This window comes from Oratosquilla oratoria, unplaced genomic scaffold, assembly GCF_046742065.1.
Source record: "Oratosquilla oratoria isolate Oo_2021 unplaced genomic scaffold, ASM4674206v1 SCAFFOLD52, whole genome shotgun sequence".
In the NCBI taxonomy this organism is placed as follows: Eukaryota; Metazoa; Arthropoda; class Malacostraca; order Stomatopoda; family Squillidae; genus Oratosquilla; species Oratosquilla oratoria.
Genome location: NW_027467716.1, coordinates 1809161 through 1817040, shown reverse-complemented (window position 1 = coordinate 1817040; position 7880 = coordinate 1809161).

Below are 7880 nucleotides of genomic sequence, written 5' to 3'. Positions count from 1 at the left end.
AATTCGAGTTAGTCACGCAAGAACGTCCGAATCCTTCTGGTGGTCGCAATAGTCTGTTTAGTTGAATATGTCTACGGGCAAACGGAGAGGGAGAAGGAAGGTAGCAAGCAAAGGAGAGTAATCATTTTGAGTAAAAACATCCAATAGAAGAGATAATTTTACAAAGAAGAAAAAGGAAATAGAAAGAGAGGGATCATGGATGTGGGAGGAGGGGACAGGAGGGGAAAGAGAAGGGAAGAGGGGGTGAAGAGGAAAAAAAGAGGAAAAAAAGAGGAAAAGTGTAGAAGAGAACAAAAGGAGAAAGAAAACGATGAGTATGAGAACAAGGATGTGGATGATAAAGATGATGAGGATAGTGATGATGAAGATGAGAAGGGTGAGGATGTGTACGATGTGCATGATGTGTACGATGTGTGAGATGATGTGTACGATGTGTACGATGATTATGTGTACGATAATGTGTACGATGTGTACGATGATGTGTACGATGATGTGTACGATGATGTGATGTGCATGATGATGTGTACGATGATGATAATGTTAAGGATGGTGAGGATTATGAGGTTGGTGAGAATGTTGAGGATGGTGAGGATGTTGAGGATGGTGAGGATGATGAGGATGGTGAGGATGATGAGGATGTGGATGGTGAGGATGGTGAAGGTGATGAGAATGATGAAGAAGGCGAGAAGGGTGGGGAAGCGGATGAGGATTGGAATGATAAGAATGATGAAACAGAATAAAAAATAAATAAATAAAAAAATAACAGTAAACAGGACCGTAAATTGTATGATCGTTGCCAACAATTTACATTTGCTTCTATCCTTGAAACCAATGCTGTGCTGCAATGGGAGATATTGCGAAGAAGGAGGAGAAGGAGGAGGAGATGATAACTGAGAGAAATGATGAATTGTGGAGAACGAGGGAAAGAGAGAGAGAGAACGAGGGAGGGAGGGAGGGAGATAGATAGATAGATAGATAGAGAGAGAGAGAGAGAGAGAGAGAGAGAGGGTAGGGAGAGGGAGAGGTGGTAAGGAGAGAGAGAGAGGGAGAGAGAGAGAGAGAGAGAGAGAGAGAGAGAGAGAGAGAGAGAGAGAGAGAGAGAGAGAGAGAGAGAGAGATAGAGAGAGAGAGATAGAGAGAGAGAGATAGAGAGAGAGAGAGAGAGAGAGAGGAAAGTGCCCGTTAGTGGGACAGTATCCTAGCAAAGTTGGAACATTAGGAAGAGGAACGTCCAAACTGTTGCCTGCACGGGTAGCGAATGCAACTTGCAAGCGGAATACGAATGTATATGTGTGCGTGCACGCAAGCAGCCACGCACGCACGCACGCACGCACACAGTGGTAATGGCCTCCCATACATTCGGGGGGTCTCAAATAACCAATGGTCAGGTTTTACCTTATTGTAAACTAGCTTAAAATTCGCACTTCGTGCAGATTTTTAAACCGTTCAACACAGGAACGCATAGCACTGGTTTTGCTTTGGTTAAAACAAACGATATTATGCGGCTGTGAGAGTTTGTGGATGTCTAATAACGGGGTCACACACACACACACACACACACACACACACACACAAACGCACACACACACATACACACACTCACACACGCATATATCCACATGCACACAATCACACATACATACACACACACACACACACACACAGAAATACACACACATAAATGCATACATCAACACGCAGACACACACCAACACACACACACACACACACACACACACACACACACACACACACACACACTCGATTGATATACAAAAACCATGTTCAAGCTGTCAGCCCCAAAGCGCTCACAGACCGAATCGCTAATTAAGTGATATAAAATTTCTAATTAGTACAAACAGTGGCGAAAGCTCCCCCAATCCTCGGCAGTCAGTAGACGAGCTCAAACCACTCACTCTGTTCAACCCCTTCACTTCGGTGACGGTACTTGCCTCCTCTCAACTCGCCTGGCATTGTCATGGGGTATCACTGTATTGAACCGGGTGGACGTATTGGCGTGTGTGTGTGTACGAGTATTCGAAATTGATTTCAGTCGCAGATGTCTGATTGCAATACGTGGATTTTCTTTTCTTCTTTTTTTTTTTTTTTTTTTTTATAAATTGTACCGGTACGTAATCCTTCCTCTTCATATGACGTTTAGATATTTGGATATTTTATACAAGTTTCAATTGTACGTACGATTCGCCTTTTCCCCCCCCTGACAACCAATGATTGCTCCCCTTTTCCTTTTCCTCTTCCTCCTCCTCTATCTCCTCTTCCTCTCCTCCTCCGTCTCCTCCTCCTCCTACCAGCCGGTGACAGGGACACAGCCTCATACAAATACAAAACAGAATACAATCCAACATCTCTTCTCCAAAAAGATGGAAGGAGCGTTGGCTGTTTCGGTTGGGCGTGTTTTCTGGGGGCTGATACTTGACAACAAAATAAAGTTACAACCTTGCATTTTGGGGGTTAACCGGGGAGCTAAGTTACTATACTTAATGAAAGTGTTACTATGAGTAATACAATGAAGATATCAGTAAAAGTACTTGCCGCTGGGGCAGACACAGGTGACAACACACGGGAATGGCCTAAAATGGGATGTGGTGTCGCCTGCCCCCCCCATTTTTAATTCATTTTTATTTTATTTATTTGATTACTTGTTTATCTTTACACACCTGAAGTACAGAGCTGGGCGCGTTACTGCCGGACGTGTAGTGCGTTACCGAAAAATCTGGGGGAGCATTTCCGTCAATGTGCTACCGATTTTGATTTCCTTAGAGCGGTCCGGGTTACTGCGTATGTGTATATGTATATACACATACGCAGTATGTATACGCAGATTTTCGGTAACGCACTACCTGTCCGGCGGTAACGCACCCAGCTCTGCTGTAGCACCCTTTCCTTCAGCTTGTCACATGTCAACAACATTTGCCAATGAACAATCCCTCAAAGTGCACGTTCTCACTTAACTTGATGCAGAACTTGTTCAACCAAAGGTTACTGGGTCTCGTGGCATGTTACTCCATTTGATTCTGGAGAAACGTTTTCCTCGTATTTTGGTGCTGGAAATGTTTCCTTTTATTTTGGCGCTGTACAGCATCACCTTCCTGCAAAATTAAAAAACCTCTAATCAAAACACTTTTCTTTGTATTCCTTTGCGCTTGTGGTCTAATCGGAAAGGATGCTGGTGTCTCGCATTCGCTTAGGTGCGAGTTCGAATCCTGCACTCCTATCTGATTCCCAGCAACCCAAATGCGTAGGGCAACAGTGAAGGTTTCAGTTGTAGCTAAGCGCCTCCTGGCGTAGGCTCATAATCTATTCTGTATACATGTTTATCTATTCATTCTATTATTCTATTATCTATTTAGTCATTTATTTATGCATAGACAAACAACCCATGAATTAATTTACCATTTCTATTTATTCTTATGTTCATTGTGTAATGCCAGAATGTTCGTATTGCGATTAGTAATTTAGTATACATTCAATTATACGTAGAATTACGAACAGGGCGGTTAGATGTCACTTAATTTGATTAATTGATTTGGGGTCAAGCGGATTACAAATACACAAGTCAACTAGACAAGAACTAAACATATTATTTTCATATTATAAGCTTTCGCGTGACTAATTTACACAAGCTAACACATATGATGACAACACATTAGTACGTATAATATAATTATAAAGGTATCTTATATATATGTACATATATATATATATACACACATATATATATATATATATATATATGCAAGTTAAAGTATTTATAGATAACGCTTATAGAAAATGGAATAATGCACGTATCTACATCAGACAGAATCAATTGTTTAGCGAGAGGCTATTCTAGTCTATATATTTATCCATTTATTTGTTCATTCATTCATTCATATATTTAGTGCAGCAAAGTATACACATCACAGTGAACTGCACCCATAGTGTACATACATTGTTTGATGTCATAAGGAGAGAAAAGAACTCATAGAAAATGATTGAGGCCAAGGAAAGATTAAAATCATAAAAATCTAGTTAATTTTTTTGGTTGGGGGATTCTATTCAGCTATTCTTTTTTCTATATATATATATATAAATATATATATATATATACATATATATATATACATATACACACACACACATATATACACACACACAATTTTGTTGTGGGCGAAGAGAAGAGGAATGGGCGTTTCGAAGGTGTCTCTTCATTTCCGAAATGTCGAGATAGGAGGGGATTGGTGTCGTCGTGTCCAAGACTATATGGACCTTTGTCGTGTCCTCAAACTCTGCCTACCCTCACGTACTGTAAGAAGGTGGGTAGGACTACTGTGGAAGGCAAGAGTCACTGCTGGGAATTGGAAAGAAGTGTGGGATTCGAACCCAAACTAAGAAAACGCAAATAAGGCCATTGGGAAACATTTATATTAAATTGTTTATGAAATTATTAATTTATCTATATCACTATGGTAATATTAATTCTACATTATATATACATATATATATATATATATATATATTATATATATATTATACATATATATATATTTATATATATATTTACATAATTTCTCTTTTTATTCACTTATACTGTACAATTAACTTATATATTTATCAATCCATTTTTAATTCTAACTTTTAAATATTTATTTATTTACTTGTTTAATTTCCTATCTAAATATTCATATATCTATTTTACTTCCTTAATATAATTATCTATTCATGTCGTTATTTCTCTCTCAGTCTGTATCGTTTGTACTTCAAGACAGCCGCTCCGCATCAGAAACATCAAGTCTGATCGCGCGTCACAACGAAGCCAAACTCCCATTGAGGTCGTGGCCGCTTGACTTAGCGTCCAAGTTTGCAGCTTTCGCCATAAAGGAACCACAGAAAGCGAAACATTTTGACAGCGTTGGCCACAATTTTCAGGAGAATTGTAATGTATAAGCCAGTATTGCATTCTACTGTAGGCCAGACATAGAACATGGTGTTAAATTTTACTGTATTGATGCACATGGTCACATCGAAAAGATTTTACTGTAAGTGATATGTACTGTATTATTATGTTTTTCTTTAAATTATTATTTTCTATTTTACATTAAACTAGTCTTATTGTATTGTACCGAGTTTCATTGTATATTGTACGGCAATGAATTTAATCCATGGCAATTCGTTTTATGTTGCTGGATTCCACGGAATAGTAATTTTTGCTATGTTGCTGGATTCCACGGAATAGTAATTTTTGCTATATTGCATTGCAATGCATTTTTAGTCTATACGATCATACTGCATCGCTTTATCTCTTTCGATGCGTTTTTCCTCCGGTATTGCTTGCAGCAACGGAAGGGTCAAGAAGATTTTTTTATCAGTGATCCTGTTAATGTTTTTTTTGCTTGTGTTTATGCTTATAACTATATCTACATATCTTTAAATCTATGTATATATATATATATATATATATATATACATACATATACACATACATATCTATATGTCTCCTTATCTATATTATCTATATATCTGTATATACATTTGCATACCTGCATCTATACCTACATTTATGTCTATGTATCTATACACCTATATCTATGCTTATGTTCATGCTTACGTTTATGTTGACTTCTGCATTTACTATTGCATTTATTTTACCGTTATCGTTTGTATTTACGACTGATTTTATGCTTGGGTGTATATTAATGTTTTTCTTTTTGCTTACTTTTTCGCTCACGTTTATGTTCATTTCTATGTCTATGTATATGCATATGTCTATGCACATGTCTATTTCTATGTCTATGTCTGTGTACAGAATTAGATCACGTTTACGTTCATGTCTATGTCTATACATATGTCTATGCACATGTCTATTTCTATGTCTATGTCTGTGTACAGAATTAGATCTAGGCTTGGGTTCGGATTTAAGCAATGATAAGTTTCCTAAAGGAGTTAGGAAAGAAACAGATTGCTCTCAGGCTCTTGCCAAAAGTCCTCCACCCTAGTTATGTTGTGGTCGTACACGTGTGCTGCCATTTCTGTAATCTCTATGTATATGTAGGTGATCATGTGTGAAACATCTGTTGCGCTCCTTTATATGTGATGATATTTGCTTGTGTGTGTGTGTGTGTGTGTGTGTGTGTGTGTGTGTGTGTGTGTGTATGTGTGTGTGTATGCGAGCATGAGATGTTCATCTTATATGGACACCCACGAAACCTCCAAGACATATGTACACACACACACACACACATATATTATATATATATATACACAAATATATATATATATATATATATATATATATATATATATATATATATATATGTTGAGGAATGGACGACAAAATGAGTGGCAGGGTGGTGAGATAAACACCGAGAACCGTTGAAGTTTTATTAACTGACGTTTCGCTCTTAACAGAGCGTACACTCTGAAGAAGCTCTGTTAAGAGCGAAACGTCAGTTAATAAAACTTCAACGGTTCTCGGTGTTTATCTCACCACCCTGCCACTCATATATATATATATATATATATATATATATTATATATAATGTGTATATATATACACACACACATAGATGGACGCGTACGCATCATAAGATACAAAGGAATTACAACAAAGGAAATGAACGTGTAGGCATAATAGACACAAAGGAAATTTCAACAAAGGAACAAGACACCCAAGTGTCATTTTTCACTTTGCCACGTGACACCATGGCACCTTTCGTCACGTCGAGAGGGGGAAGGTGCCAAGGCTTCTGGCACTCAGTGCAACCCGAGACATCGGAGAGTCATTAGCGGCTCAAGAACGTGACCTCACCTCAGGATGAATTGAATCACTTGGCGTTAGGCAGAACAGAATATTATATATATATATATATATATGCGTAAGTAACCACTAGGAAAAGTAAACTAACGAAGCAGAGCGCTTTCGTATAATTATATCTTCAGTGCACTAAAGATGTAATTATACGAAAGCGCTCTGCTTCGTTAGTTTACTTTTCCTAGTGGTTACTTACGCATTTGTGAACACACGCTCCTAGTGTTTTTATTGCATATATATAATGTAGTAGTGAAAAGGTCAACTGAAATAAAAATTCAACCTTTATGAACTGAGGTCATTGACGTCACTATCATATTTAAGTTTGCTTTTACAGCTAGTAATTCTAAGCCGTTATTATCTTTATTCTTATCTTTATTGTTATATTGATTCTTTTCTTCTTATTACTATAAATTATGCTATTATGATTTATATCAATGAAATTATTTCGTGTGTGTGTGTGTGTGTGTGTGTGTGTGTGTGCGCGTGCATACGAATTTGTAGGTGAGTATACGTGCACATCTAATGGTATCTGTTCATGTGTGTATGTGTGTGTGTGTGTGTGTGTGTGTGTGTGTGTGTGTGTGTGTGCGTATGTGTGTGTGTGTGTGCACGCGCATGTGTATGTGATGATTCACCATGGTCTTGGATCACGTGTTGGACACTTGATCGACAGCTATTTCTCTCCCGGAAGAGAGTTCAGAGCTCATATATAACCGATCTACTGGTAATGCTGTGACCTTGCACACACCCAAATCCCGTCCACGAGAGTTGGAGTAACGACTCGCAGCGCAGCGATGCTGTAATTATTTCAGCCCAAGGCGGGATTCGAACCCGGACAGCCGTAGTGGTCTGTGTGCATGCGTGTGTGTTTGTCTATGTGTACTTTTGCGTGTACGCGTTTGTGTGCGTGCGTGAACGTACCTTTTCATGAGTAAACACTCGTACATATCTTCTTCTAAATTCATACATACAAAAACAGTCATGTGTAAACGTGTGTGTATACGCTATGTACATACGAGGGTTCTACGTTTGGAGTGCATTTGTTTATTGCAATGTGTATTTTTCATCT